A 14,792-nucleotide genomic window follows, 5' to 3' on the forward strand; every position below is an offset into this window, starting at 1 on the left:
ACAAATATTAAATCAAGAAATCACACTAAAGCCATAATCACATCCAGATTTAACTCTACTTTCATACAAGTTGGGTATAAGTTCAGCGAGATGTTGAAAACAAAAACTCCCGAACTAAAGTCATTGAAGAGCACCTGCAGAAAAAGAGAACAAGGCCCAACACTTAAACATAGCTTCTGTAGCATATTTTACTTCCTAGTGTAAAAAAAACTGCAGTTCTTTGTCCCTTTGAATAAACGTTCACTCAAGCTCTGAAACAAATCGCCAACCGCATTAAAAAATGTACTTTTAACAAAATTTTGGTTTTGCCAAATTTTAAAAATGCTGTAGGTTTACAAAATATTAATCATGTCGTTATCTTAGAATTGCAGAACGGTTACTACAGAGAAGGAGGCCATTCAATCCATTAAGTCCACACTGGTTCTGCAAGATCAACTCAGCCAGTCGCACACTTTCTCCATAATTACATTCATTTTTCTCTTCAGTAATATTTTCCCTATATGACATAATTGTGTTTAGCTTAAGCACTTGATGTCAATGTTTCTGTTTGTATATTATTTCTAAACAAAATCTAGAATTTGTACAGGTGGATATCAAAGTTTAGAATGCAACCTTAATCACATTAAATTATGCATGGATTATTCCTAGAATGCAGAACAGGCTTAATGGGCTAAATTGTCTACTCCCATTCCTAGAAGAGGAAAGACAAAAATGGGTTTCTTCAGAAGAATATTTTGGATAGAAGTATTTGCCAATATTAATACTGCACATTTCTACTACTTGACGGAGCAGATCTGTAAGCAACACAAGTTGACAAACTCTATCATTGTGCATTAAAATAAATGGGGTTTTTTTCTACAATAAGAGTTCTCCAATATGTAGCCATTGATTTTCAATTGCAATTACAGCAATTTGTCAGGCCCACCACACAACTGCAGACTAATTTTTTGAATTGTACACCGGGCCTGGTTGAAGTTATGTTTGCCCCAAACAGATTTTACAAACCTCAATGCAGACATTCCATCTTCTTCAAATCAGTATCTCGCCTAAAGGATAGATGGAGTTACAGTGCTGACCAAATGAATGCAGTTCAGTCATAAAGGAGAAATTCATGTTGATGCAAGTGCACGATTTGTTAGAAATGGCACACCCATTTGATCACCCTATTGAACAAAATAAGCTATCCTTTCCACAGTTCAATTTAAACAAGTGAAATTTGCCACTGATTAGAATCGATAGTATGACAGCTACTGCTGCAGTAATGGTGGATAGTTTCCTTTACAAAGGGGGGAAACACCTTCTCACCCCCACTCAAAACCTGCTGGCAGTGGAAGCTATTCAGATCAAGTCACAAGGATCCTTTTTACCTTCCTTAGACCCTTGCAATTGCTTTAGAAAACAGGGTGCCATTGAAATACTGCTAACAGGGTCAGCTGCTGATGGAATCCTTTTTAGTATTCAGGTTACCCAGCCAAGCAGAACATCAAAAAATCTCTGGCTCTTCACTATTCTCACAGGCTTAATGCAGAGTTACCAAGACAATACTGTTCCTCCACTGAATAACACATACTCTAAAATTGCTGAGCAAGTAAATACCTTACCCAAACCGCCTCCACTAGCTTTACTTATTTTTTAAAAACACATTACACTGTCATGGGCTAACAATGTTGTCAAAGAAGGTAACAAATACAAGTGTCTCAATTTGACTCCCACACATTTGAACATATATGCTTCATTCATGACGAAAAGACCATACATTTCAACGTAATTAGATCGTGGGGTGTACAGCTAATTCAACAACTGGGAAATCTAGAATGTACACTGTACTGGAGTTCAATCCAGCATCAATCCGAAAATATACATTAATTGAGATTTTTACCAACAGCAGTGAATGGTGATCTGGATCGCAGTACTGGGGGTTCTCGGCTGCAGCATTCTTCCACAGGGATCAACTCAACACTATCACCATAATAACAGTTTAGGTGAATAAAATGGGACTCAGGGAAAACACACAGGCTCACACGTACTGTGTGGCTGATTCCAGCACGAACCATCCCTTTCCTGAGAGTGCCAGAATCCAACTGAATAAATTGCCACTAACCCAGGGATGTGAGCTAAAAAAAATCCTTTTATCATTATTAGTGAGCGTCACTCCTTTAATAAAAAACAGCATTCCGGGACTGAGTGCTTCTGCGGGGCATCACTCGTCCAAAATAAATATTGAAAGTAAAATATACAGTAAATAAGGCTAACTACTTTCGCAGACCGAACATTTGGTTTTGCATTTGTATTCCTAGCATTGTGAAGGGACGTGATTTCTGCAGCTTGTACATGGAGATCACACATCCACCATCCAGGGGAGAAATCAATCAGAAAAGAGATACGGGCGATTGCTACTGGAATATCGTGGAAATTAGAAAAACATTCATTCATTTCTCAAAGAATGCACACAATCAACATTACAACAACAAAAACCATTATCGCGGAATAAAAATCTCAAAGGAACCTTTGCGAAACGATTGAGTGGATGTGGGAACGGTATGCGAATAGGAAGCATGGCGATGCTCCACAATATACAGTGCGTGAGTGTGGAAAACGTGAATGTCTTTTTGCTTACCACACAGCCAGGCGGACTTCTCCTTGTGGGAAGCGAGCCCTGCTGGATAAGGGACCTGGATTCAGAAACCGGCGGCAGCGTAGGGTCCCATCCATTCGCCGAACAGGCAACATCAAAGCAACCCCAAATAACAGCCTGGCTTCATTCCCGCTCCCGATTTCCTTTCCCTCGGCGAGGAGAATTGTCCAAGTTGAGAAAAGCCGGTGGTTTATTGTCTGCAGCAAGTCTTCTTCAGGAGTGGAAGGCGCAGCAGGAAGATGTCCTTGCAAGCTGCCATTGAGATAGATGTAGGCTTTCCTCCAGTCTCTCTCTCCCTGTCCTCATTCCTTCACTCCACGACCGGGGTGAGAGGGTTGCCACACCACCTCGTCCCCCCTCTCCGTCCCGGGCACTTTTCCTTCGGAAGGTTAGGCAGATAGAGAAGACTTTGCAGCTGGTCGCGCACTCTCACACTCTTTTCACTGTCTGTCTCACACACACATTTCACTGAGCAATCCGCGCCGCAGTTCACTTTGTCTCCTTTTCTTTTGTATTCAGTTATTTTTTTCCTCTTTTTTTGCCAGCCCTTATTTATCTTCCTGTTCCAGACTCGGCGAATGTCTGAACGCAATTCCACAGCCTCCTCTCTATGCAGCCACACAAAAATGAGGGAACATGTCCTTGTTACTCTAAGCTCTCCCCGCTTCCCCCTCCCTCTCTCTCCCCATATCTTCTCTCACAAATACTCTATCCCGCTTTATTCCCTCTTCCCCGCCCACCCCCTGTATATATTTATAAGCACGCGAAGAACAAGTAAAATATTTCCTTATAAACAGAGCTCCGCCAAATGACAAACCAATTTAAACCTTGCTCTGGTGCTTTCAAAAAAATAGAGGGAGAGTACAAATCCTGGCAGTGGATCGGGCGGGCAGGTTGCATTACGGAACGAATACTGAAAATCCAGCATTGATACAATCTATCATCCTGCTAATCTTTCCAAGTAGCCCTTCTAACTCAATGCATCTATATCTCTTTGCTCTTCTTTAATAAACTCGCAAATGATAAATGCATTTGAGAAACAATGTTTTAAACCAAAGCAGGCAACTCCATTTTAGTTGCCTTGGAGATCATGTCACTTTGGGGTAAATATAAACATATTTTTATCCTTACATATGTGTGCATTTGAACCTCTAGTGGCGATTGACTTTGCAATTTTTGTATTAATCACGAAAAGGTTGCAAACATCCATTACAGGTCGACAGTTCAGTTCCCGTTGCCATGGAAATGCAATCCCTCCACATGGCGATCCAATTCTGAATTCCACTCATTTAGTTTTGGGGGAGGGGGAGATGAAGGAAATACACCCAAGTTCCCACAACTTTTATTAGAAAATTCAAATACTCCTCAAAATTGGCACAAGTGCCAGATTTCGCTATTTTTGCAACAAAAGATTAGCTGGGCGTCCAAAATGCTCGGCAGAAGATATTTAAATTGCAAACAAATCACAAGAGACACAAATATTGTAGCTGCCTGCTCCAATCCAGCTGCCTGAAGTTTCCGGTGCCGGGTGGTCGAGTGCTCCCTTTTCAATGGTTAAGTCAGCAAATGCATTTTTCTGAAATGCTATCCTGTACTCGGACTCAGCGACAATGGAGGAACAATACGTATGAAATGAACAGGAAGCTCTGAAACTTTTTTTTGCCACCATTATTAAAATAGAGGTTTCATTATGTGTTAGTTTACGTAGCCGAATGAGGAGGGCTGTGCCCGTCAGTGGCTGCATGAGGAGGAACATGTAGCAAATCTTCAAACTGTCACATGTACTTGTCTTCGATATCAATACCGCTCGCCTGAGCTCCAGCCTTGGTGTAATTAAACTCTCATCAGATTGTTAAACTAATGATCAATGGGGGATTCCTTGGAGAAGGAGGATTGCATTGTGATTGTGTAACTCGCTGGCACTGCCGCATGGAAGCCTGCAGGCATTAAGAACCATTTGAGGCACAATTATTTAAAAGTAACAATAAAAGAGGTAAAATGTACAGGTCATGCCTTGGTCAGTTTCCTGTATCTTCACTTCGCAGAGTAAAAATATTCCCGAGCATTTTTACCTGTCGGGATTCCTGTCCATCTACGGGGCTCAATACGCCCTCTGCTGGAAAACCATGTCCTCCACATCAGAAAGCATGCTACACTTTTAAAAAGGGCCATGCACCTCATTGCTTTCACTTCAACGGGTTTCGGCGTTCATCAGTTTTGGCGCAATTTGGCGTTTTATATCCAATTTTCACAAACTATTCAAAATAATTCCTCACTCCCATCAAAAAGGGCAACTATGCATTCTTACATTAAGCACGCAATAACGTTCATTTTTGAAATGAAATAAAAAGATGAAAATCACTTATTGTCACAAGTAGGCGTCAAATGAAGTTACTGTGAAAAGCCCCTAGTCGCCACACTCCGGCGCCTGTTCGGGGAGGCTGGTACGTGCAAAATATTGAAATGTGCCAATAAAATTGACCCATTTTCAAGAGGCTTAAATCGATCCATAGAAACATTACAGCACAGAAGGAGGCCATTTGGTCCATCTTGTTAATGCCAACCCAAGGACACCCAGGTGCCCTTCCTAATCCCACCTTCCTGCACCCGGCCCATAGCTCTGTAGCTTCGAGCACTTGGTGAAAATCCAGGTACTTTTTAAAAAGAGAGTTTAGGGTCTCTGCCTACACCTCCAATTCGGGCAGCAAATTCTCTGCATAAAAAGGTTCTTCCTCATGTCCCCTCTTCACTTTCAGCAACTTATTTTGAATCTATGGCCCCTGGTTCTTGTGGTGAACCACTGTAATAGGAGATGTAAGGTAGGACCTGCACTACAGGTTCGCCGGGAGCTCCTGCCGGCTGGCTCCGCCCACGGAGAACTGTATAAATATGTATGACCTCCAGTGCCATGCCATTTCACCAGCTGCAGCAGGAGGCCACACATCTGACTGTAATAAAGCCACAGTTGTACCCAACTTTAGCCTTTGTGCAATTGATCGTGCATCAATTTATTACAGTCAGATTTTCCACAGAATGGATATCCGAATTAAGCCCGATCGCCTGCGCTGGATCCGCACTCGCCTGACGCCAGGAAAGACTTTACTCACTTACTAGCATGTTTCGAGGCTTACATCAACGCGGCGGACCCCACGCCAATGGAGGCTCAGAAGATAAATGTCCTGTACTCCAGACTGAGCTCCAGCGTGTTCCCGTTGAACCAACACGCCACAAATTACACAAAAGCAATGGAACTCCTCAAAGAACACGACGCGCAGAAGACGAACAAGCTCTTCACCAGGCATGTACTTGCCACCCGCTCGCAACTACCTGGTGAGTCCATCGAAGACTTCTGGCGGGCCCTAATTCCACTCATCCGGGACTGTGACTGTCAGGCCGTCACGGCCGCCGAACACTCGAATCTCCTCATGCTCAATGCCTTCGTGACAGGGATTGTGTCGGACCACATCCGAGAAAGATTGCTGGAAGGGGCCATGCTCGAACTGGCAGAGACGAAAACCTTGGCGCTCTCCATGACGGTCGCATCCCGTAACGTACAATCGTACCTCTCCCGCCGCGCTACGCACCCTTCTACTCCTTCCTATCCCTCCTGGAGCCCGCCGACGACCTCCTCAGCCGGGTCCCTGCCCTCGCAATACGCCTGTGCCACACGCCGATCCGCGCACCCCGGGGGTCCCTGCTGCTACTTCTGCGGTCAGCAGAAGCACCCCCGCCAACACTGCCCGGCCCGCACTGCCATTTGTAAAGCCTGCAATAAGAAGGGCCACTTCATGGCTGTGTGCTAGGCCTGCACAGTCGCTGCGATCGCGCCTGCTATCGCCCCTTCCCCCATGCCAGATGCACAATGGGAGCCGCCATCTTCTCCTCACGGGTCCTCACGGGTCCCCATGTGCGACCAATGTGCGACCATCTTGTTCCCCTCCAGCCACGTGCGCCCCATGGGCGCCGCCATCTTGTCCCGACCCCGCAATGTGCGCACCATGGGCGCCGCCATCTTGTCCCGACCCCACAATGTGCGCACCATGAGCGCTGCCATCTTGTCCCCCAAAGGGTCTCCGGACATCCCATCATCGGAACCGCACATGCTCGCCACCCGAAGCAGCCGATGGCTACCCGCAGCTCGCTTCGATGACGCTGGACCAATCTCGCCCGCACAACCTGGCCACCGCGTCGACGACGGTTAAAATCAACGGCCACGCGACCTCGTGCCTGCTGGACTCCGGGAGCACTGAAAGCTTCGTTCACTCAGATACGGTAAGGCGCTGCTCCCTCACGGTCCACCCTGCCAATCAAAGGATCTCCCTAGCCTCCGGATCCCACTCCGTCCCGATCTGAGGCTTTTGTACAGTCACGCTCATGGTCCAGGGCGTAAAATGTAGTAACTTCCGCCTCTATGTTCTTCCTAATCTCTGCGCTGCACTCCTGTTGAGCCTGGACTTCCAGTGCAACCTCCAGAGCCTCACCCTCAAATTCGGCGGCCCCTTACCCCCCCTTACCGTTTGCGGCCTCGCGACCCTCAAGGTCGACCCCCCTCCCTTTTTGCCAATCTAACTGTGGATTGCAAGCCCAATGCCACTAGGAGCAGACGGTACAGCACCCAGGACAAGACTTCATCAGGTCCGAAGTCTAGCGGCTGCTGAAGGAGGGTATTATCGAGACCAGCAACAGCCCCTGGAGAGCCCAAGTGGTCGTGGTTAAAACTGGGGAGAAACACAGGATGGTCGTGGACTACAGCCAGACCATCAATCGGTACACGCAGCTCGACGCGTACCGCCTCCCACACATATCTGATATGGTCAATCAGATTGCGCAGTACCGGGTCTTCTCAACAATTGACCTGAAATCCGCCTACCACCAGCTTCCCATCCAGAAGTCAATACACTGCCTTTGAGGCGGACGGTCACCTCTACCACTTCCTTAGGGTCCCTTTCGGTGTCACAAATGGGGTCTCAGTCTTCCAAAGAGAGATGGACCGAATGGTCGACCAGTACGGTTTGCGGGCCACCTTTCCGTACTTAGATAGTGTCACCATCTGCGGCCATGACCAGCAGGACCATGATGCTAACCTCGATAAATTCCTCCCCACTGACACTCTTCTCAACCTGACCTACAACAAAGAGAAGTGTGCGTTCATTATAGGCCGGTAAGCTTAACTTCGGTTGTAGGGAAAATGCTGGAATATATCATTAAGGAGGAAATAGCGGGGCACCTGGAGGGAAATTGTCCCATTGGGCAGACGCAGCATGGGTTCACAAAGGGTAGGTCATGTCTGACTAATTTGGTAGACTTTTTTGAGGACGTTACCAGTGCAGCAGATAATGGGGAGCCAATGGATGTGGTATATCTGGATTTCCAGAAAGCTTTTGACAAGGTGCCACACAAAAGGTTGCTGCATAAACTAAAGATGCATGGCATTGAGGGTAAAGTGGTAGCATGGGTAGAGGATTGGTTTCCTAACAGAAAGCAGAGAGTGGGGATAAATGGGTGTTTCTCTGGTTGGCAACCTGTAACTAGTGGGGTCCCTCAAGGATCAGTGTTGGTTCCGCAGTTGTTCACAATTTACATAGACGATTTGGAGTTGGGGACCAAGTGCAATGTGTCAAAGTTTGCAGACGACACTAAGATGAGTGGGAAAGCAAAAAGGGCAGAGGATACCGGAAGTCTGCAGAAGGATTTAGATAGGTTAGGTGAATGGGCTAGGGTCTGGCAGATGGAATTCAATGTTGCCAAGTGTGAGGCTATCCATTTTGGGAGGAATAACAGCAGAATGGATTATTATTTAAACGGTAAGATGTTAAAACATGCTGCTGTGCAGAGGGATCTGGGTGTGCTGGTGCACGAGTCGCAAAAAGTTGGTGTGCAGGTGCAACAGGTATTAAGAAGGCTAATCGCATTTTGTCTTTCATTGCTAGAGGGATGGAGTTCAAGACTAGTGAGGTTATGCTGCAATTGTATAGGGTGTTGGTGAGGCCGCATCTGGAGTATTGTGTTCAGTTTTGGTCTCCTTACCTGAGAAAGGACATATTGGCACTGGAGGGAGTGCAGAGGAGATTCACTAGGTTGATCCCAGAGTTGAGGGGATTAGATTATGACGAGAGGTTGAGTAGACTGGGACTGTACTCATTGGAGTTTAGAAGGCTGCGGGGGGATCTTATTGAGACATACAAAATTATGAAGGGAATAGATAGGATAGATGCGGGCAGGTTGTTTCCACTGGTCGGGGAAAGCAGAACTAGGGGGCATAGCTTCAAAATAAGGGGAGGTAGATTTAGGACGGAGTGTAGGAACTTCTTCACCCAAAGGGTTGTGAATCTCTGGAATTCCTTGCCCAGTGAAGCAGTTGAGGCTCCTTCTTTAAACGTTTTTAAGAAAAAGATAGATGCCTTTCTAAAGAATAAAGGGATTCGGGATATGGTGTTCGGGCCGGAGAGTGGAGCTGAGTTACAAAGATCAGCCATGATCTCATTAAATGGCGGAGCAGGCTCGAGGGGCCAGATGGCCTACTCCTGTTACTAGTTCTTATGTTCTTATGTTCAGCACAACCCGGTTAGTCATTCTCGGCTATGTAGTCCAAAACGGACTTCTCGGGCCCGACCCCGAGCGCATGCCCCAAGTTCCTCATGGAACTTCCCCTCCCCCACTGCCCCAAGGCCCTCAAACGCTGCCTGGGGTTCTTTTCCTACTATGCTCAGTGGATCCCAAACTATGCAGACAAGGCCCGCCCCCTCATTCAGTCCACCCAATTCCCCCTTGTGGCCGAGGCACAACATGCTTTCACCCGCATCAGAGCAGATATCGCCAAGGCCGGGATGCGCGGAGTGGACGAGTCACTGCCTTTCCAAGTAGAAAGCGACGCTTCAGACGTCGCCCTTGCCACCACTCTAAACCAGGCAGGCAGACCCGAGGCATTCTTTTCCCGCACCCTTCATGCCTCTGAAATTTGACACTCATCCGTCGAGAAGGAGGCCCAAGCTATCATTGAAGCTGTGCGGCATTGGAGGCATTACCTGGCCAGTAAGAGATTCACTCTCCTTATGGACCAACGGTCGGTAGCCTTCATGTTCAACAATACACAGCGGGGCAAGATCAAAAATGATAAAATCTTGCGGTGGAGAATCGAGCTCTCCACCTATCGAGATCTTGTATCGCCCCGGTAAACTCAACGAGCCCCGAGACGCCCTCTCCCGAGGTACATGTGCCAGCGCACAAGTGGACCAACTCCGGGCCCTACACGACAGCCTTTGTCACCTGGGGTTCACTCGATTGTACCATCTGGTCAAAGCTCGCAATCTGCCCTACTCCGTCGAGGAAGTAAGGACAGTCACCAGGGACTGCCAGGTCTGTGCGGAGTGCAAGCCGCACTTCTACCGGCCGGACCATGCGCGCCTGGTGAAGGCGTCCCGCCCCTTTGAACGCCTCAACGTGGATTTCAAAGGGCCCCTCCCCTCCACCGACCGTAACACATATATTCTCAGTGTGGTCAATGAGTACTCCAGATTCCCCTTCGCCATCCCATGGCCCGATATGACGTCTGCCACCGTCATCAAGGCCCTCAGCACCATCTTTGCTCTGTTCGGTTTCCCCGCCTACATCCACAGTGATCCTCATTCATGAGCGATGAGCTGCGTCAGTTCCTGCTTAGCAGGGGTATAGCCTCCAACAGGACGACCAGCTACAACCCCCGGGGAAACGGGCAAGTAGAACAGGAGAATGGGACGGTTTGGAGGGCTGTCCAGCTGGCCCTACGGTCCAGGAACCTCCCAGCCTCTCGCTGGCAGGAGGTCCTCCCTGACGCTCTGCACTCCATCCGGTCAGTATTGTGCACCGCCACTAATAACACACCTCATGAACGTGTTTTTACCTTCCCCAGGAAGTCCACATCCGGAGTGTCGCTCCCGATTTGGCTCGCTGCTCCAGGACCAGTCCTTATCCATAGGTATGTCCAATTCCACAAGGCGGACCCCTTGGTGGACAGGGTTCACCTGCTCCACGCCAACCCTCAATATGCCTACGTTGAGTTCCCCGACGGCCGCCAAGATACTGTCTCACTCAGGGACCTGGCACCGTCAGGTTCCACCCCAACACACACACCCCACCAATGCACCCCCACCTCCCACCGCGCCGCCAATATTGACCCCACCAGACCACCCAGCCCTCCTCTTTTCCGCACAAGAGTATCCAAGCCAGGAATCGAACCCGGGTCCCTGACGCTGTGAATCACCAGTGCTAACCACTGTGCTACCATGCCCCTATCTTTTTCAATGAAGGAGAGCATTCCATATGCTTTCTTTACAACTTTGTCTATTTGAGGGACTCAAGTCCCCTTTGGGGACCTGTGTACTGGTGCACCAAAATCTCTCACTTCATCTCCCCCTCTTAGTATATTCCCAGTTATTGTGTACTCCTATAACTGTTTCACATCCCTAAATGCATGGCCCCACACTTCTCTGGTGTTAAATTCCACCTTATCACCCACTCCACCAACCCATCTATATCATTTTGGAGATTACACCTATCCTCTACACTGTCCACAACTCAGCCAACCTTTGTGTTATCTGCAAATTTACCAATCATGGCCCCCACGTTCACATCCGAATCGTTAATATATAAGAAAAACAGTAAGGGTCCCAACACAAAGCCCTGTGGAAGACCACTTGAAACAACTTTTCATTGGCAAGGGCTGCCATCAACCATTACTCTTTGTTTCTTGTTACTAAGCCAACTTTCTATCCAGTTTGCCACATTGCCCTGTATCACGTGGGCTTTTATTTTTTTGACCAATCTGCCATGTGGGACCTTGTCAAATGCCTTGCTAAAATCCTTGTACACCACATCCGCGGCACTACCTTCATTAACCCTTCTTGTCACTTCCTCAAAGAATTTAATCAAATTTGTGAGGCAGGTCGTTCCTTCAACAAATCCATGCTGACTATCCCTGACTAGTCCATGTCTTTCTATGTGACAGTTAACCCTATCTTCCAGGATTAATTCTACTAATTTGCTCACCAATGATGCAAGACTAACTGGCCTATAATTGTTTGGCATTGTCTTCGATCAATTTCCAAACAATGGTACCAAGTTTGCATGTTCCAAGTTCTCCGGTACCTGTATATAGTGAGGATTGGAAAATCATTCTCAGAACATCTGCTATCTCCTCCCTGACCTGCTCCAGTAGCTTTTGAAACAATCTATCTGATCCTGGTGACTTGTCAACTTTCAAAGATTCCAACCCTTCGAGTACTTCCTCTCTCTTTATGATTATCCCACCCAATACCTCACAGAGTTCCTCCTGAACTACTATATTTGCATCATCCATTTCCTTTGTAATATATAATATAATTTAAGCTTTTGTAATAAATAAGATAAAAATACCACAGATTTTGGAGGATTTGATCTCTGATAAGGAGGGGGGTAGCCTTTCAAAGTTTTAATGTAACATTTCCAGCTCTTGGTGTTACAAATTTAACTTCCACAATCTATCAAAATATTGCAGGTGCAAAATAATCTTTTAAAGAGAAAGAATCTAGTCATTTACTTTTTTTCCCCTGACTCTAGCAAGGAACTGTCAACTATTAACCTTCTAAAGAAATAAATATCCTCAAAATGAACTCAGAAAATATGAATTAGTTCCTAACTGGTCTCTAGATGTGTCCATTTATAGCAATCAATTTCACCCCAAAATGGAGTGAGAACAAAGGTGGGTTTTGTCCCTGCTGTACCTGTGCGCTTACTTTTAGCGACTGATTCGATTTATTGTCATATGTACCGAGGTACAGTGAAAGGTATGGTTCTGCGTTAAGTATCGACAGATTGTTCCATACATGGAAAAACATAGGACATAAATAGCATTCTTTTTAAATAATTTAGAGTATCCTATTATATTTTTTTCCAATTAAGGGGCAATTTAGTGTGGCCAATCCGCCTAACCTGCACATCTTTGGGTTGTGGGGGTGAAACCCATGCAGACATGGGGAGAATGTGCAAACTCCACACAGACAGTGACCCAGGGCCGGGATTCGAACCCGGGTCTTCAGCGTCGCAGTCCCAGTGCTAACTACTGTGCCACATGCCGCCGTAGGACATACATAAATACACAATGTAAATACATAGACACCGGTGGCGTAGTGATTAGCACTGCTGCCTCACAGTGCCGAGGTCCCAGGTTCAATGCCAGCTCTGGGTCACTGTAAGTGTGGAGTTTGCACACTCTCCCAGTGTTTGCGTGGGTTTTGCCTCCACAACCCAAAAATCTAGCCCCTTAATTGGAAAAAATGAATTAGCTGTGCTAAATTTATTTTTTAAAAGGACATACACAGACACAGGCATCGGGGTGAAGCTTACGGAGTGTAGTACGACTCAATACAGAAGATGTGTGAAGAGATCAGTTCAGTCTATAAGAAGGTCATTTAGGACTCTGGAACAGCGGGAAAGAAGCTGTTTTGAATCTGTTAGTCCATGTTCTCAGACTTTTGTATCTTCTGACCAATGGAAGAGGTTGGAAGAGAGACTAACCCATATAATACCTTTGATTATGCTGCCCACTTTCCCAACACAGAGGGAGATGTAGGCAGAGTCAATGGATGGGAGGCAGTTTTGTATGGTGGACTGGGCTGTGCTCATGATTCTCTGTAGTTTCTTGTGGTCTTGGGCTGAGCAGTTGCCATACCAGGCAGTGATGCAACCAGATAGGATTCTTTCTATGGTGCATCTGTAAAAATTGGTAAGAGTCAATTCGGACATGCCAAATTTCCTTAGTTTCCTGAGGAAGTATAGGCACTGTTGTGCTGTCTTGGTCGAAGCATCGATATGGGTGGACCAAGACAGATTGTTGGTAATGTGCACACCTAGGAATTTGAAGCTGTCAACCACCTTGGGGACCATTGATGCTGTCAGGGGTTTGTACGATACTTTGTTTCCTGAAGTCAATGACCAGCTCCTTAGTTTTGCGGAATAAATTGTTGTCATTATACCGCACCACAGTATTTACTGTTGAGAAAGGCATGGATGTCAAGGAACTTGGAGAAATAAATAGTGATGCCTTGAGGAGTGTACATATTACAGAGAAGGCGGAGGTGCTGGAAGTCTCAAAGTGCATTAAGGTAGATAAATCCATACTTCTGATGGTGGTCATGGAGTGATTGGTCGCACATTTGGTGGCTCCTGATTTGTTTGGACCTTTTCCCCGGGTAACAAGTGGATGTGAGCTGGAATAAAGGTGCAGGAGAGTGAGTGGAAGACATTGACCCTCTGGTGTATGGAACTGAGGGCCAGAAGCGGTTGAAAAAGAGGGAATCAATTGGTTGGAGCTGGTGTGGCGCCTGTTACATACGTGAAGGTGGCGGAGGGGCAGGGAGCAACCCTGCCAGCTCATTGTGATGGACCAGCTGGTGAGCTTCTTGAACGAGAACTTCACCCAGCAATGGAAGGAGAGTCTGGAGGACCTGGCCCGGGCAGTGGATTCAATCAAGGCGGTGGTCGACCGCGTGGAGACGAAGCTGGCGGTCCAGGGTCAGGCGATCCAGAAGATGAAGGAAGTGGTGGGGGATCACTGGGAGCAGGTCGCCTCAATGGCAGCGGAGTTGGGGCTGATGCAGGACCAGCAGAAGTTTCTCCAGGAGAAGGTTGAGGACCTGGAGGACTGGTCATGCAGGCAGAACATAAGGATTGTGGGTCTGCCGGAGGGGAGTGAAGGAGCCGATGCTGGCGTGTATGTGGGGAGGATGCTGGAGAAGCTGCTAGGAGAGGGTGCGTTTACACAGCCTTTGGAGGTGAATCGAGCGCACAGGGCATGAATGGGGAAGCCCCACGGAATGAGCCGCCGAGGGCGATGATGGTGCAGTTGCACCAGTTCCTGCACAAGGAGCAAATTATGAGGTGGATCAGGCAGACGAGGTGCTGCACCTGAGAGGGCAGTGAAATCCAAGTGTACCAGGACCTGGGAGCAGAGCTGGCCAAGAGGAGAGCGAGCTTTAACAATGACAAGATGGCCCTCTACAAGAAGGGAGTGAAGTTTGGGCTACGGTACCCGGCATGTCTGTGGGTGACCTACGAAGGCCGGGAATTGTACTTTGGTTCGGCGGAGGAGGCGGTTGAATTTGTTGAAGATAATGGACTGGCAGCAGAAGGTGGACTTTGAACT

General features: G+C 47.2%; 1 protein-coding gene across 9 annotated transcripts in view; it reads right to left on the reverse strand.

The window, feature by feature from the left end:
* LOC140429750 (adhesion G protein-coupled receptor L3-like) overlaps positions 1–3,346 on the reverse strand; it is a 1,506,492-nt gene extending 1,503,146 nt beyond the window's left edge. For 2 of the 9 annotated variants that reach the window (XM_072517122.1, XM_072517119.1), the window contains exon 1: positions 2,618–3,334. The gene's annotated coding sequence lies outside the window, so the exon portion shown is untranslated. Of the gene's footprint in view, positions 1–1,879; positions 1,997–2,617 lie in introns of those variants that run through there. The other 7 variants (XM_072517114.1, XM_072517117.1, XM_072517116.1 and 4 more) reach the window with 7 other exon arrangements.
* Between the last annotated feature and the right edge of the window lie 11,446 nt (positions 3,347–14,792).

The sequence above is a fragment of the Scyliorhinus torazame genome, chromosome 9, assembly GCF_047496885.1.
Source record: "Scyliorhinus torazame isolate Kashiwa2021f chromosome 9, sScyTor2.1, whole genome shotgun sequence".
Taxonomy (NCBI): domain Eukaryota; kingdom Metazoa; phylum Chordata; class Chondrichthyes; order Carcharhiniformes; family Scyliorhinidae; genus Scyliorhinus; species Scyliorhinus torazame.